The following is a 17,582-nucleotide window of genomic DNA, read 5'->3' as shown; positions in this document are numbered from 1 at the left end:
GGGAGACAATTCCAGGCATGGGAGACAGTCAGCAAAGAAACACCAGGGAGAAGGAATGACCTGCAGAAGTACCAGTAAAGAGGGAAAGGGGATTAGACAATAATCCTGCTTCCACACAATATCTCTGAATATAGTCATTTTCTCTACGTCTTCCTGTATTTTAAATATCTCTATTTCTTTAGGGTTTTCCTAAAAGGGTATGAATTCAAGGAGTTTTACAATCTTAAATTCCTCCTCTGGATTCTCTTTAACTTATCAATATTTATTTATTTAGATTTTTGAAAGGCAAATGGGGTTAAGTGGCTTGCCCAAGGCCACACAGCTAGGTAATTATTAAGTGTCTGAGGTCAGATCTGAGCTCAGGTACTCCTAACTCCAGGGCCGGTGCTCTATCCACTGCACCTCCTAGCCACTCATCAATATTTATTTTAAACTGTTGTGTCTCAAACTGAATATCATAGATTCTATCTGATCAAGAAAGAATAAAACAGAACTACCACCTTCCTATTGCTGAAAGTCATCCCTCTTCTGATGCTGCCCACATTAACTTTTGGGGTTTCTGCATCACATTGCTAAAACCACTAAAATTCTATTCAGTAGTCAATAAACTTTTATTAAGCACTCACTACCAACCAGGCAGCGTTTTAAACATTGGTGATACAAATAGGAAAAAGAAAGACAGTGTTTTGTCTCAAGGAACTTCCATGTTCTGATGGTAGGAGAGGACACATGATGATTGTAGGGCAGGATGGTCATAGAGTTTGAACCAAGCAGAGCAGCTGATGGAAAATGAAGATTGTTGTTATTTTCTGAGCCTTCTACAAAGGGAAATGTTTATTTTTTGCCCTCCTATCAGAGTGAACAGACTACTGAGGTATTGAATATTAGAACTGAACCATTTCCTTGATGTTGAGATTTCAGGTGATGAAATTATCCTATGGGAGGCAGTAGAAACCGAGTAAAACTGCTGATGGAAAATCAATGCAAAATATTGTCTAACTGCAGCTCTTCTATCTTGAAATCAGTTTTAAAAAATCTAACTATATTTTAAATTTATCCTATTGATTTTTATTTTTTAAAGATTGGGGTGGGAATAAATTACCATATTTTATGTAATTATAACTTCAAATAGTATATTTTTTAATACATGTGACCTCATCAGAGACTTAATTGTTTCCACTCTTTGGGACCTAACTCTATTTTTTTCAGTTCTACATTCAAAGCAAGAATCAAAATAATCTCATTTTAGAGTCTGATATTCAAATTGTTGTGTGACAGACAAGGATTAAATGAATATATATTTTTAAAACTATAAAACATATTTACTTTATTCCCATTAACCTATTATTGTTCATAATATTTTAGTGTGAATAAAATGATTTTTCACTAATCAAAACATTTTGCAACAGTCATCTTTATATCACCATTTTAAGGTATTTTGTAAAATAAATTGTATAATTTATAATGTGTATAATTTTAATAATGTAATAATTGTATATAATTTATAAATAAGTAAGGTTCATGTTCCAAAAATTTAGTGATGGCATTACCAGATGTTTGGAGCCCCCTACTTTACTGAATATTATGAAAATAAAGCATATAAGCTTTATGAGCATAGGGGTTGTACCTTAGCAGTCCCTTCAATGTAAAATATCCAATAAACAATAGAACTTTTTATTAGATTGTTGAATAGAGGTAAAATGATACTCTGGAATCACAGAAATTCAACACATGTATGCTACAGGAGAGTGAATCATGGCTGAGAGGATAAATTATCCTATCAAAGTTATACACTAATTATTTTCAGAGTAAAATCCAGCACATAGCACTAAGGATCCTAAATTTTCCCAAAAGTTAAATCTGTTTGAAAAAAAGGCTTAATACTTTGCCTGAGCAGTTGGAAGGAAAAGAGTTCATCTCACTCTTTTGTTTGAGTCCACTTCATGATATTCATGTATTGTCCTACCTGGAAAAGAAAAAAACTGCTATTAACCTGTCCAGTTCCTGTTTTGCATCTCACATGAATTAAGGGTCTTTTAGTAATCTCTGTCTGTCTCTCTATTTCTCTGTCTCTGTCTCTGTCTCTCTCTCTCTGTCTCTCTCTCTCTGTCTCTCTCTCTCTCTCTCTCTCTCTCTCTCTCTCTCTCTCTGTCCCTCTCACACACACACATTAATGAGACAGTGATTTGTTTTCCTTATTCTAAGAAACTTACCTTTTATCAGCACATCTCATGGCTAAAGCATAGGACTTGAGGATGGCTTTTGGAATCTGTATGAAAGATAATACAGGATTATAAGATCATCATGAATGTCCTTAGCAGATTTTGAAATTTGGGACAAATGACAGATCAAATGATCACCATGTTAACCTATCAAATTGTCATTACTCACAGGAAAATTCTTTTTCAGGATGTATTTTCAAATTTCATAGTCTGTGTACTTCTTCAGTATCTTTAAAAATATTACTAATTTAAATTGACTTATTTTAACAGAAAACACTGCAAAATGAGATTTACAGAAAATTGTTAGATATATTACGCTTCCTTTGAGAAGTGAATTAATTTTTTAAAACCTTTTTTATTGATTTCTTTTACTACGCCCACTTCTCCCCAAAGCTATTTTGCTCTTTTAAAAAAAAAATCTATGACTTCCTCTACTTTAGATTGATTAATTTGGGCCTTTAAATTTCTCACACCAAATTTCTCTCACTATAATATTTCTTCTATAAATGATTATACCTAAAAGTAAGGTGTTTTATGCATCAGAACCACTATACTTTTTGTGTTGGTGTGTTGAATAGTAATGATGACCTACCAAAATAACACATTGATTCAAAATATGAGACCTAAAAATCATCTCCTATAAAAATTATAATTTCTATAATTTTGGAAAATTAGGTCATAAAAAAGATTTCTTTTGGCAATCTAAAGTTAATATTTAGAGTTCAAGGTGAAGCAAGATTTACTTAATGTTCTTTCTACTCCAATATTTTCTCTGAGAACCTAATTACCAAATTCACTGGAAGCAACAAATTGCATTGAACTTTCTAAATGGCCATTTAAGCAAAGATTCTCTGTCCAATTTCCAATTCATTCTTTGATATACATGTGGCCTGTTGAGGACCATACTCTTAACAGAGTTTCCTATTTGATTGTGCATGTAAAGGTTTTTCCACCCTCCTCCTTACTACATAGTTCAATATTAGTAATAGCTAATGTCCGAGCATTATATATGGAGCATTATAGATGAATTCTCAAATCAAGAAATTTTCTTTTTGTTGAGGGATGTGGACAGAAGGGAAATTGAAATATATCTTCTACTGGAAAAAAATAGAAAGTGAACCTAATGTTATTTTTTTTGTAACATCATAAAAAGGAATCAAGAGGTCATTGACTCTAACTTCCCATCTAGTACAGAAGTAAGTCAGTCTACAGACATGGTTAGTCATTCTCTTCTCAAATACCTCCTATGATGGGAACTTAATATCTCAAAAAGCAATCAGCCTATTCCATTTTTGAAAACATTACTTGTATTTTTAATTTTAATTTATTTCCATGTAATTGAACAGAACAATAAGAACCACAGCAAATCAGAAGGTATGAATGGATTGCAATCTGTACCAATGGGGGGAAATACCCATATTGATGAGATCACAGATCAATTTAAGAAGTATCAAAGAGGAAATTTTCTCTTGTTGGTTTTGGACCAATGTTACAGTCTGTTGAGATAATTTAGAATATTGATTCTGTCATACATTGTAGTATTTAAAGCTATCAACCAGCATCGGCAAATCTGATAAGCATGCCTCTTATGATTTCAATAAAGTCATTTATAAAGATGTTAAATGATATACTGCCAAGAACAAAGCCTGTAACATTCCACTAAAGATTTCCTGACTGACACAGAGGGTACAGCTATTCAAACAATTTCAAATATACTAAATGCTACTCTTATCTCATGTATCTGTATTTGCCTATTTAATCTATAGAGATTTAAGGAGTGTATTTGTAAAAAATGTCTTTCTCAAATGGAGACATTTTTATCCAAGTCATTTTTCCAGACCTAGCAACCTAATTTTAGATCAATAACTTTTAAATTGTCTGTTTGAGAATTCCACTCATCAGTTCAGAGATTAGAGAACTTTTTGACATTCAGCTAAGTTGTAACTGGCTTGGAGCAACAGATAAAGAATTTGTGCTCAATTATTCTCGACTCCAAGTTCAAAACTCTATCCATTATACTACTTTGCTTCTCTGAACAACCTAGTGTTGCTAGTTCCAAAGGAAGAAATGAATGTAGTTTGGTATAATGTATTCTCAAAAATCCATATATGTTTATATATTACAGGCTTTTCTCTTACACAAAAGTGTAAGATTTAGTCTAACCAAGTATCAAATAATCTTTTGAAAGAAAAGTGTTGACATGAAGAGAGAATAGACTTTAGCATATGGCATTTGAGGGAGAAATAAATTTGGACTTATATAATTTTGAAAGTATATCTCAAAAAAGAATTTGTGGGAGAAAAAGGGGAAATATTCTCATTAAGTATCAATTTCTGTTTTTTAGGTTTTTGCAAGGCAAATGGGGTTAAGTGGCTTGCCCAAGGTCACACAGCTAGGTAATTATTAAATGTCTGAGACCAGATTTGAACCCAGGTACTCCTGACTCCAAGGCCAGTGCTTTATCCACTATGCCACCTAGCCGCCCCAAGTATCAAATTCTGTCTATTAGAGGACTAAGGACAAAAAGAAAACACTATTCATAATATAATTCTATTTGGTCTTGGATATTTTCTTTCTTTTTTTATTTTGAATATGGGAGGAAGAGGAAATGAGTTCAAAGATGGATACAAGGAGGTTAATAGATTATTATGAAAGCTAACCTCTTAGAAGCTCCCTATCCATTTCTCTTCTAGGAAGGAAGAATACCTGTATATAGAAGAAAATTTGGTTATTGATTGGTTGGTTGTTTCATTCACTCTCAAAGAGAAGCAAAATGATATCACAATGTTAGAGTCAAGTTACAGTGTGTCCAGCTATGGCTAATTAGACAAAGACAAGCTCAACATGCTCTACTACAGGTTGAGCACAAATAATCACCATGATTATTTGGGATAGATTCTCTGAATTAATATCTGTATACACACACACACACACATATGTGTATACATATATATATATATATATATGTATAATTTTTGAGCTATTTCAATTCTGCTTTTCTCATTTAGCACAGCACCTCTCTGAAGAGGGCATGTCTAGCTTGGCAGCCTTGTGCCATTGTCTTACATGCCACACAATCAATGCCAAAGTAAAAATGAAATGGTTGATGTCTTTTATTTATTTCATACTTAAATTGGATTTAAGTGAGGTAGAGTTACTCTTTGCCTTGCTTTCTCTTCCAGAGTCATCAAAGTTCAGTAGTAAGACAGAGTCAAGATGAATGGTTCGATGACTTGAAATGTAGTGGATGACCTTGGCATCTTTCAATGTCTAACTAAGCTCTAAGCATTCTTCACTGTTTTTTTAAATCTATTTTCATGGTAATTAGACCAAATTGTCCTTAATTACATATTACACCAAGGGAAGTCTTCACATGCTTGGTATAGACACCCCTCCCTCTCCAACTCATTGATGGGTCTGAGACCCCTCAGTTACCCTCAGCCCATCTGTTGAAATGGTTTACAATGGTGTAACCACTGTGCAAGACCACCAACTTCTTGGAGCCACAGGTGAGAGTTACATGGATCAGGTGGACACAGAAAGATGGAAAGCAGCCCTGTAAAAGTCTTGACATTCCTCACATTAGAGGTTCAAGCCATCCTTAAATATACTCTAAACATAAATAGAAGAAATATATAGGATAGATAAAAGTATCCTAAGAGGAAAGCAAGAGTTTGATGGTAAAGTGTGTGATCAATTTTAGCACGGTCTATATTATTAATATTTTTCTGCATCACTTTCATAAGTCTAGAAATCAACAAAACAATATATCAAGATTCTATCTGAATCTTTTGCCATTTTCTGAAATATAAATTCTCACAATGAAGATTTAGTAAACAACTTAGGATTCAATTTGATCTAACTCTAGTACTCCTCTGCAGGAAAAGCACTGTATTGGTAAGATGGGAGCAAAGAAAGACCTTTTGCAGAAGTTGAGATATGAGTTGATTTTTGAGGAAGGTTGAGAGGTGGAGATGGAGAGAGAGCATCCCAGGCATGGTGGAAAGTCAATGAAGATAGAGTTGGGAGATGGAATAAGTGTAAGGCAAAGATAGGAACAGAAATTACATTTAAGATAAGACAATATATTAAGTATCTAGGAATTAAACCTAACAATAAACATATAGACCTTGTAAAAATACAATTACAAAACAATTTTTATAGGATTAACGAAAAGCAGTTCAGCATTCATAACTTAGAATAACACAATACCATTTATGGTAAAAATATATATGAATTAAGTATGAGAATACTCAAATTACAAAAATATTTTACAGATTTTAACATAATAATAATAAAATTCCTTTTAAAAATAATATAAAGGGATATATGTATAAATATATATTATATATATATATATATATATATATAAAGTCAAAAGGATGATGCAAGATTTTATTTCATAATGTAAAGTGGTAATTACCCAACCCACTTAATAGTGGGAGGAAGAAACAGAAAAATAGAACAATGGAAGATATTAGTTTAATAAAAAAACTATTAATTATGTTAGCAATAGATAATGTTTGCAGAAGGTTTTATGGTTTTCATGACTTAAAAATATTATACAGAGTATTTTATGGTTCACAAGGTAATTTAAATATATCATTTGATCTTTACCCCAACCCTATGAGGTGATAGATTTCATTACCATCCTCATTGAAACTGAGAGAAATTATTTACCCAGGGTCAGTGAACTAGTAAGTGTCTGGGGGGGGGGGGGATTTAAATCCAAGTCTGCCTGATTTTAAATTCAGTGTTCTAGCCATACTATTAGAAACACATGTATATAGCATGTGATAAATCCAAGAATACAGACTTGTAAGGAAAATGACAATTTAATGAACAAGAATTGATAGAAAAACTGGAAACAATAAAAATAGGTTTAGAATATAAGATATTCCTAATATCAGAACTGATTTTAAGTGAATAAATGATACAAATATAAAGATTCAAAATGGAAAATTAAAGGATAATTGGAAGCTATATATTTCAGTTACATATGTAGAAAATCATAACTAGACATGGAAACCATAAAAAAATCATATCAGACTTTTAAAATTTTATAAAAATAAAATCAATAGATCTAAAATTTGAATAAAATATATGTTATAAAAAGTATTTGTATGAAATAATTCTGAAAGAAATGGGGTATAGCAATTGTATAGGTAAATAGTACAAAAATATGAACCATTCCTCAATAAATAAGTTATCAATGCAAATGAACATTTTTCAAAATAAGAAATTAGGAACTATCATTAATAAATGGCAAATATATTCAAAATCACAAATAATCAGAGAAATGTAAATTGAAGCCATAAGTGTTTACTTCACACCCATCAAGTTAGGAAAAAATAAATGATGAGAAATCTCATTTTTAGAACTTTTTTTAAGAAGAGAGGCATGGGTTTGATTCTATAATTCTAAACAATTAGAAATTAAGGAATAAAAGTTAGAGAACTGTCCATACACAATAACCCAAGATTCCTTTACTTAGACTAGATATTCCAAGGAGATTCTAGACAGAAAGAACAGGGACTCTTAAAACCTGAGGAGGTAAGTTTGGGTCAGAAGATTTTTATAAAGTGATGAAGAGCAAAGACACAACATAGAGAATGATTACAATATTGTTAATAAAATTAACATGAGAAATCAAAGAAAAAATCTTCAATAAATATGCTTGTGACTCAAATATGTTCAAGCTCAATTGAACTTGTGATTTCATTATTTCAAGCATTCACTTCCAATGATTCAGACTACAACCCAGTCATCCCTGCTATCACACATGATTTTTGTAGGAGTCCTCCATTAAATTTATTAATAGATAATACGAAGTTCTGGAGGCCTATCTCCATGAAATTAGCAGTTGAGTACTCAGGATGTTCACCTATCTTACCTTACTTTCATTGTGGAACCAACTCACTCATTTTCCTGATACTTTTTCCCTGGATTTCACTGAATATCACTTTTTCAGTTTTAACATGTTAGCATTTTCCCTTTATGTCTCTTTTCCCACTGTGATATTCACTTTTTATTCATGGAAGACAGTTTAATTTCATGTCTGCCAGTCATATAACAATACTATCAATAATAGGTAGGGTATTGGTATTGAAAGAATGGACCTTTGTTTCTAGAAGAAGGGTTGTATAATTAAATTATCCTTGTAATTTCCTTAAAGCAATACATACTCCACTCCTCAACACATTTAATTCTAGGTTCAACTTATTTTACCCATGTTGAATATTATACACACATGTTGATGAAAACATGCATGTTAATGAAAAGTTCTATAGATTGGCCATCTCATTACATGTCAAAATCTTGTCAAGAGACATTTTTTTCAGCCCATTGGTTTTTTTCTTCATTAATAATTTAATTATTCTTTTGGACATTTATGTATCCACTCCAGGAAACTATAAAATTAAGGGTATAATGTAACCAACACAATGCTATTCATAAACAGAAACATTTGTAGAATTTCATTATTTCCATAGCATCTCTCTCCAAATTAAAGACTTATTATATATCCACCATCACAATGATGAACACATCTGGAAAACATACACCTTCTTATTTTTTACCTCATTTGATATTTACACTCTAAGGTTTACTAGAAAATGTTAATATTTCTTTAGTATTTCAATGAATTCTGAATTATTTTGATGTTTGGTTGGGAGATACCTCCTTGGTGGGGGGAAGTCTTTAAAATGATATTTTGCTTTATCAAATCATACATTGTATGTGTATGTTTGTATGTGATTTATAATCAATAAGCAATTAGCAACAATTTTGGGGGAAGAGTCAAGATTGTAGAATAGAGAAAGCACTCAGCTGAACTCTCCTTACATTCCCTATGAAACAACTTTAAAATAATGGCTCAAATTGAATTAGAAAATACAGTCAACAAAAGGACTATGCATGCTTCTGGTTCATAGTTCAAGGGTAGAGAAGAGCTCTTTTGATCAAGAAGGAAGGGAAACATGGGGAGGGTGACTGGCATGGTGATATATTTATCACATCTGGCCCAAGGAAGTAGAGGTCCTGAGGAGTATTATGGATTACAATCCAAAGACATCAGAGATATCTTCCTGGTAAGATCCAGAGTCCAGAGTCCAGAGTTAAGAGTAACCCAACCCTGGAAGCACTGAAAGCTTCCAAACTACTAGATCTAGTCCTGAAATTAGCAGTGTGAAAAAGCCTAAAGTTTGATACAATGCTCCCCCAAGCCCACACTGCGACTAGATTCCAGCATTAACATAAGGTTCCAAATAAAAAAAATGGGAGGGGGACTTCCAATCGAGATGGTGGAGAGAAGACAGGCACTGTGCTAAGTGCTCCTGGTTGCCCTCAAAAATAACAAGAAAGAAACCTCTTAACAGAAATTCAATGGACAAAAGCCAGAAAAAGAAGCTAGGAAAAGAATACCTACCAACAAGGTATGTCTCAGGGGACCATGGGTGAACTAGGATAGGAGAGCAGAGGGTGAGCACAGGAACAACAGCGGGGTAAAGCCAGAGGATCACCCTAAGCTGCAGAGACTTTGAGGGATCCAAGGACCAACTTTAACCATGGAATCTTTGGCCAGAGGGACAGGAGTCCAGTGAGTCCCAGTCAACAGGAGGGTGAGTTCCATCATAGAGAGCTGCAGAACAAAATGACCAGCTGAGCTCCATATTTTTTGCAGAGCATTCTTCCCAGAAGGAATGGTAAATGCTCCCCCTCCCCCAAGCTCAGGTGTGGGCAACAGAGTTAACTCAGCTGAAAGGGAGATTAACTCCCTTCCCCAGGGTCCAACCCATTGTTTAAGGTCAACTCAGACTCTGCTGTCCTGTCCTTACTCCCTCCTGATCCCATCCAGGATTAAGCAGAAGGCTTCAAACACTCCAGAGAAAACAACCAGCACCTCCTACTAGCTGGCACCTTTGGAGCAACTAAGCCAAGTAAACAAAGCCTGTCAAGTTTTCAAAAGCAAACCTCTTTGAGCCAGCCCCTCCCCAACACAAGATCCTAGGAAAATGAAGAATAGCCAGCATACATGGGGGCCCCATGGAAAAATACCTACAAGAAATAGATTCTAACCCAGAGAAATCTAGAACTTCTGAGGAGAATATGAATTGTTCTCCACCCAGAAAGACTTCCTGGAAGAAATCAGGAAGGAGTTTAAAATTCAATTGGAAAATTGGGAAAAGAAACCCAATAGAAGATTAACATCTTGCAACAAGAAAAGTAATCCTTGGAAGTTACAATTGGACAAATACAAATTGAGAATAATTCTTTCAGATTCTCAATTGGTTAAATTCAAAAAGAAAATAATTCTCTCAAAACTACACTTGGGCAAATGGAAAACTGCTTCAAAAATAGAATTGACCCTGGGAAAAGGAGTTGCAAAAAAGGCAATGTAGAAAATTCTTTAAAAAAGAAAGAATGGAATTGGTGAAAACTAATGACATCATGAGACAACAAGATTCTGTCAAACAAAACCAAAAGAACGAAGCAAATAGAAGAAAATGTAAAATACCTCATCAGCAAAACCACTGACCTTGAGAACTGATGTCTCTCTCAACACATTCAACTTAGATCACTATATACCATGGAAAAAGGTAAAGATTAATAGACTGCCTTCTGTGGGGTGTGGGGCGGGGGAAGAGGGAAGCAAAATTAGGAGAAAAAATTGTAAAATTCAAAATAAATAAAATCTTTCTTAAAAAAAGAATGAATTTCCTCCTCAAAAAATAGGATGGAAAATGAACGAACAGTAACAATGGACTTGACCTTAAAAATATTGGAATGATAGGCAAGATCAAGAAATAAATGCAGAAGAATACAATGAATACAACTGCAAGAAAAGCCCCTCCCCCAAATCCCCAAAAGTTAATTGGAACAAGCTCAGCAAAAATTCTTGAGAGAAAGCTAAAAATTGTTAAATAATGAAAACAACAAGGCAATTGTGAAAAGGCAAATAATAGCTCATTAAAAGAGGCATAGGTCAGCTAGGTGGTGCAGTGGGTAGAGCCCTGGCCCTGGAGTCAGGAGGATCAAATCTGGCCTCAGACACTTAATAATTATCTAGTTGTGTGACCTTGGGCAAGTCACCTAACCCCACTGCTATGTAAAAACCAAAATAATAATAATAAATAATAATAATAATAATAATGGAATAAAAATACTGAATAAAATATCTAAAAAGAGAATTGATCCAAAGAAAAACAAAGCACAAAAATCTACTGAAGCGAAGAGCTTTAAAACAGCAGAACTGACCAAATGCAAAATCTCACTGAAGAAAAATAATTCCGTAAAAATTAGAATTGGGACTTCTGGGGCAGAGCTGATATGATGGCATAAAGGGACTGCAAAGGAAAGGTCTGGACTGCATTCACAACATCAAAGCAGTCTATAAGTTGGACTCAAATATGAAGCATGTCAAAGAGCTTAATAAGGAATTTAAAAACTAAAGAAGAGAGGAAAAAGAAAAATGGAAAAAAAAGAAATGAGAATCATGCAGGAAAATTATGAAAAACTGACCAGAGAATTCAACAAAAAGGAAACACAAAAGGTAATCAAAGAAAATAAAACCCCATAAATTAGAATTAAACAAATAGAAACCAATGAATGTATAAAACAAATGTTAGTCAAGACCATCAAATTGTTTACAACCCTCAAAGGGAAGCTATGACACTTTTAAAAAAAATTTTTTTAAGGCAATGGGATTAAGTGACTTGCCCAAGTTCACACAGGTAGGTAATTATGAAGTATCTCAGGCTAGATTTGAAATCAGGTCCTCCTGACTCCAGGGCCGAAGCTCTATCCATTTCACCACCCAGTTGCCCTTGATATAACACTTCTAATTCTTGAGAACTTTACTTCTCTTAGGACGATTAAAGGGTTGAATATAATTGAAGAGATTGGACTTAAAGGCTATGGGTACAGATGGGTCTTGTCTCTCCATTGAAGAGGTCCAAGATGACATCACATTAATAAGTTGGGCGGTCCTGAGTCATAGTATCTATAAATTACAAATAATTTGTAAAGTCCTCAAGTGAGCCCTCCAGAGCTTCCCAGTACTTAGAAATATTTAAGATTCCTAAAGTTAAATAAATTAGGGTTAGGCTTAATTCATGCTTCACCTACCCTCCTGGGTGGGGAGTGGGTTTAAAGTATGAGAGAAAACAGGCCATGCTTCACTTAACAAGGAGTTAATTTCCCTTGGTAGAGAGAAGGGAAAATGTGAGCAAAAATAGGACTGGGGAGAGAGGCACACATAATTCAAGAAATGATTTGGCTTTGTATGATACTTAGGCTCATGAGGAAGATTGCATGCCCTTGAAGGGTATTTCAAAAGGGGTTAAGGTAAAAAATGATTATAATTATAATTTGATGTAATTTGAAACAATGCTGCTTATCAAACAATCTAGCAATCAGTCTGTGATGATACTTTGATAACAATATGAGTTTATCAAGCAATCAAATAATGAAATGTGATTGATGATACCTGAATAATAGTACTAGAGGGATAAATAACACCAGGGGAAGAGGCACAAAGATTTATAATTTTAGCAGGAAAGAAGGGGGAATTTGAACCCTGACTATATTCTACTCAATAGATTTATCCCAGAGAGGGAATAAGATACATTACCATTTGGGTTTAAAATATCTATACTAGTATACAGGGAAGGGGGGGACAGGGGAAAGGGAAAGATAAGAGAAGAAAGACTGATAAAGAGAAGGCAAAAGTGAAGGTATAAGGGAAAATAAACTGAAAGTTAAATTTTAAAAGAAAAGTCAAAGAGAAAAGGGAGTAAAATTTTGGTGAGGAATAATAAGAGAAAGCAAAGAGAAAAATATAAATGGAGAAAGATAGCATAAAGGAAAATACAGAATTATTAATCTTAATTGCAAATGTGAGTGAGATGAATTGTTCCATAAAATGGAAGGAGATAGCAGAAAGGATTAAAAATCAGAATCCTACAATATATTGTTTACAAGAACCACATTTGAAACAGAGAAATACACATAGTGTAAAGGTAAAAGGTTGGAGCAAAAATATATTATGTCTCAGCTGAAGTAAAAAAAACCAGGGGTAGCGATACTTTATCCTTGGATGAAGTAAAAGCAAAAATTGATCTCACTAAAAGATATAAGGAAGAAAACTACATTTTTCTTAAAAGGCACCATTAGTAATAAACTTATATCATTACTTAACAAGTGTGCACCTAGTTGTATAGCATTCAAATTCCAAGAGGAAAAGCTGATTGAAGTACAAGAAGGCATAGACAGCAAAACTTTAACTCAAACTCCCTCTCTCAGAATTAGATAAATCTAACCAAAAATAAACAAGAAGTTAAGAAGGTGAATGAAATCTTAGAAAACTTAGATATGATAGACTTCTGGAGAAAATTTAATGGATATAGAAAAGAATATACCTTTCTTCAGCAGTACATGGCAACTATACCAAAATTGACCATGTACTAGAACACAAAACCCTTTTAATCAAATGAAGAAAGGCAAAAATAAAAATACATTCTTCTCAGAACATAATAAAGGGTCTTGAAAAAATAAACTAAAACTAACTGGAAATTAAATAACTTTATCTTAAATAATAGGTGGATTAAACAGCAAATAATAAAAATAATCAGAGGGGCAGAGCCAAGATGGTGACAAGAGAGCAACTTCTCTTAGAAGCTCTGTCCTAAAACTTCAAAACTAAGGACTCTAAACTTCCGAGACAGAACCCAGAGAGGGACCTAGTGAGGCAGTTCTCCTACTCAAGGTAACCTGGAAAAGAGCAGAAAGGCTCTGCTCCCCGGGTTTGGAGGGGCGGCCCACCAGAGGGGTGGCCCACAAATGCAAAAGAACTTCAGCCTCCTGGAGGCAGCCCCAGGGCGCTGGGAGCAGCAGCTCACAGAATTGGGGGAGTCTCCTGAGCCAGGGACCACCAGGCACAAATTGGGGGAACAGCGGGCAGGAACTCTGCCAGAGTGAACATGTGAAGCCCAGTCCTCAGGGCACACAGCAAGCAATGTGGTCTTTCAGCAGTCCAGACCCAGGAAACAGAAGCAGACAGAGCTGGTAAGCATGAGCCCCCAGGGCATGAGCCCATTGAACCTAGGGAGGGGAGTAAAGAGAAAGAGAGACTGCAGAGCTCTGTCCTCTGTCCCTGGAACAGAGCTCTGGGGCTCTGACCAAATTCAGATCCTGAACACAGTCTAGGCCCCCCCCATAGACCAGCAGAGTCTATACTGAAGAAAATAGCATGCTAAAAACCAGCTTAGGTCAAATGGATAAAACAGTTCAAAAAGTTATTGAGGAGAAGAATGTTTTAAAAAGCAAAATTGGCCAGATGGAAAAAGAGATAAGAAGACTCTCTGAGTCTCCTCAAATCCTTCAGACAAAGTCCTTCAGACAAAGCATGGAACTCAGGGAGATTGATGAATTTGCGAGAAACCAGGATTCTTTACTTCAAAACCAAAAAAATGAAAAATTAGAAGAAAATGTGAAACATCTCATTGAAAAAACAACTGATATGGAAAACAGACTTAGCAAAGATAATTTAAAAATTATTGGAATACCTGAAAGTCATGATCAGGAAAAGAACCTTGACATCATTTTCAAAGAATTACTACAGGAAAATTGCCCTGATATTCTAGAAGCAAAGGGCAAAATAGAAATGGAGAGAATCCACCCATTCCCCCAAGAAAGAGATCCCAAAAAACCCACCCCTAGGAATATTATAGCCAAGTTCCAGAACTCCCAAGTCAAAGAGAAAATATTACAAGCAGCCAGAAGGACACAGTTTAAATATCATGGAGCTGCAGTCAGGATCACACAGGACTTAGCAGCAACTTCATTGGAAGCTCATAGGGCTTGGAATATAATATACCATAAGGCAAAAGAGCTTAGAATGCAACCGAGAATCAACTACCCAGCAAGGCTGAATGTCCTCTTCCAGGGAAAAAGATGGACTTTCAATGAACCAGGGGAATTTCAAATGTTCCTGTTGGAATGGGCAGAGCTAAACAGGTTTGATCTTCAGATACAGGACTCAGGTGAAGCATGGAGATTGGAGGAGAAGGGGAAAATATGAGGGACTTAATGATGATGAACTACATATATTCCTGCATAGAAAAATGACACTGATAATACTCATATGAAACTTCTCAGTTAATAGAGCAGGTAGAGGGAGCTTTTATGGTAGAAGCACAGGAGAAAGCTGAATTTGAAGATAAAATATGGTGTAAAAATGGAGTCGATAGAAAAAAAGGGAAATATGATGGGAGAAAGAAAAAGGAGAGGGGGGGAATAGGCCAAGATATCTCATATAATGAGTTTTTCTTTATTACAATGAGCTATTGAAATGATATGGAAGAGGGAAGGCAAGGGGGAATGAAGGAATCTTCACTCAGAAGTGGCTAGGAGAGGAAACAGCATATATACTCAATGGGGTATAGCCATCTGGAATAAGAAGATGGGGGGGACAGGGGAAAGTGGCGAATGTGAGGGATGGAGGAGAGGATGGACCATGGTGGGGAGAGTGGTCAGATATAATACATTTTCCTTTTTACTTCTAGCAAGGGGCTGGTATTGAATGGCCTGTCTGGGACCATAGGGCCAGGTGGATGCTGGGCCTAAAGGGTAGTAGGGGGTCTTGGGGCCTCTTGGCCCCAGGATCAGGGATCTGTCTGCTGTGCCACTCAGCTACCCTACAGCAGAGTCAGAGTGAAAGGAGAGAGAAAATATAGTACATGGTAGGGGAGAAATACGAAAGGAGGGAGGTGCGATCAGCAATGGCAACGGTGGAAAAATATGGAAGTAATTTTTGCAATGGACTTACCATAAAGAATGTGATCCACCCACAACAGAGTTGTTGGTGTCGGAACAAAGACTGAAGCACATTTATTATTATTATTATTATTATTATTATTATTATTATTATTATTATTATTATTATTTTGGGGGGTGTGGGGCAAATGGGGCTGGGTGGCCTGCCTGGAGCCTCATAGCAGGGTGATCTTTGGGTGTCTGAGGCCGGAATAGGACTCAGGTGCCCCTGGCTCAAGGGCCAATGCTCTGAACACTACCCAGCCACCCCTACTATTATTACTATTTTATTTTATTTTATTTTGGGTCTTTTTTTTCCTTTTTTTGGTTTTTGCAGGGCATTGGGGTTGGGGTGGCTTACATGACACACGGCTGGGTGATTGTTGGGTGTATGGGGCCAGATATGGGCTCGGGTACTCCTGGCTGGGGCTCTGTCCATTGCTCCACCTGGCCATACCTACAATTATTACTATTATTCTTTTAATTTTAATTTTTTTCTCTCCCTTTTACTTTATTGCTCAAATGAATCTATATTTTGTAGGGGGGATGGGGTATTTTGTTTACTCTTAAACAAGAATATTTTATTAATGTATAAAAAATTATTTGTACGAAAAGAGAATAAATAAATATAAAATTAAAATAAAAAAAAGAAAGTCTAAAAGTTCTATGTTCACTCCATCTATATTGTTTTAAAAAATTCTTTCCAGGTGCCATTAAAATAAAGATAATATTGGAGCTAAAAAAAAGAAATAATCAATAATTAAATCCAAAAAAATAATACTAATGAGACATCATACCAAAATTTATGGGATGCAGCTAAGGCAGTTTTGAAGGAAAATTGTATATCTCTAAGTGACAATATGAATAAAAAAGAGAAAGAGGAGATCAGTGAATTGGGTATGCAACTAAAAAAGCTAGAAAGAAAACAAATTAAAGATCCCCAATTAAATATCTAATTAGAAATTCTGAAAGTTAGGGGAATGATTAATAAAATGAAAAGAAAATCCTTGACCTCAAAAAAAAACTAAGACAGTTTTCTGGAAAAAGTCAATAAACTTTGGTCTATCTGATTAAAAAAAGAAAGAAGATAACCAAATGTCCAGGATCAAAAATGAAAAGGAAGAACTAACCACCAACAAGGAGGAACTTAAAGAGATAATGTGGAGCTCCTTTGCTAAACTATATGCCAATACATTGGATAACATGAATAAAATGGATTAATATTTACAAAAATAAAAACTACCTAGATTAATGGAAGAGCACTAAATTACTTAAATAGTCACATTAGTCACATTTTAGTTTACAAAAATTGAAGAAACCATCAATAAACTCCCTAAGAAAAGTCTCCTGGTCCAAATGAATTTACAAGTGAATTCTACCAAACATTTAAGGAACAATTAATTCCTAATGTACATAAACAATTTTTAAAAATAAGAGAAGGAATAGTTCTGCCAAACTTCTTTTGCGACCACAACATGGTGCTGATATCTAAACTAGGAAGAACTAAAACAAAGAAAATTATAGAGTAATCTCCCTTATGAATATTGA

The 17,582-nt window shown here is 34.8% G+C and overlaps 1 long non-coding RNA gene across 1 annotated transcript in view; it reads right to left on the bottom strand.

Moving 5' to 3' along the window:
• Nucleotides 1-1,632: 1,632 nt before the first annotated feature.
• LOC141502796 (uncharacterized) overlaps nucleotides 1,633-17,582 on the bottom strand; it is a 46,104-nt gene continuing 30,154 nt past the window's right edge. Inside the window, exons 2-3 of the long non-coding RNA XR_012472653.1 lie at nucleotides 2,214-2,269; nucleotides 1,633-1,966 (exon numbers count right to left, since the gene is read on the bottom strand). This is a non-coding gene — a long non-coding RNA (uncharacterized LOC141502796). The remainder of the gene's footprint in view (nucleotides 1,967-2,213; nucleotides 2,270-17,582) is intronic.

The sequence above is a fragment of the Macrotis lagotis genome, chromosome X (genome assembly GCF_037893015.1).
Source record: "Macrotis lagotis isolate mMagLag1 chromosome X, bilby.v1.9.chrom.fasta, whole genome shotgun sequence".
Taxonomy (NCBI): Eukaryota; Metazoa; Chordata; class Mammalia; order Peramelemorphia; family Peramelidae; genus Macrotis; species Macrotis lagotis.
This window is presented reverse-complemented; position numbering and strand designations above follow the sequence as displayed.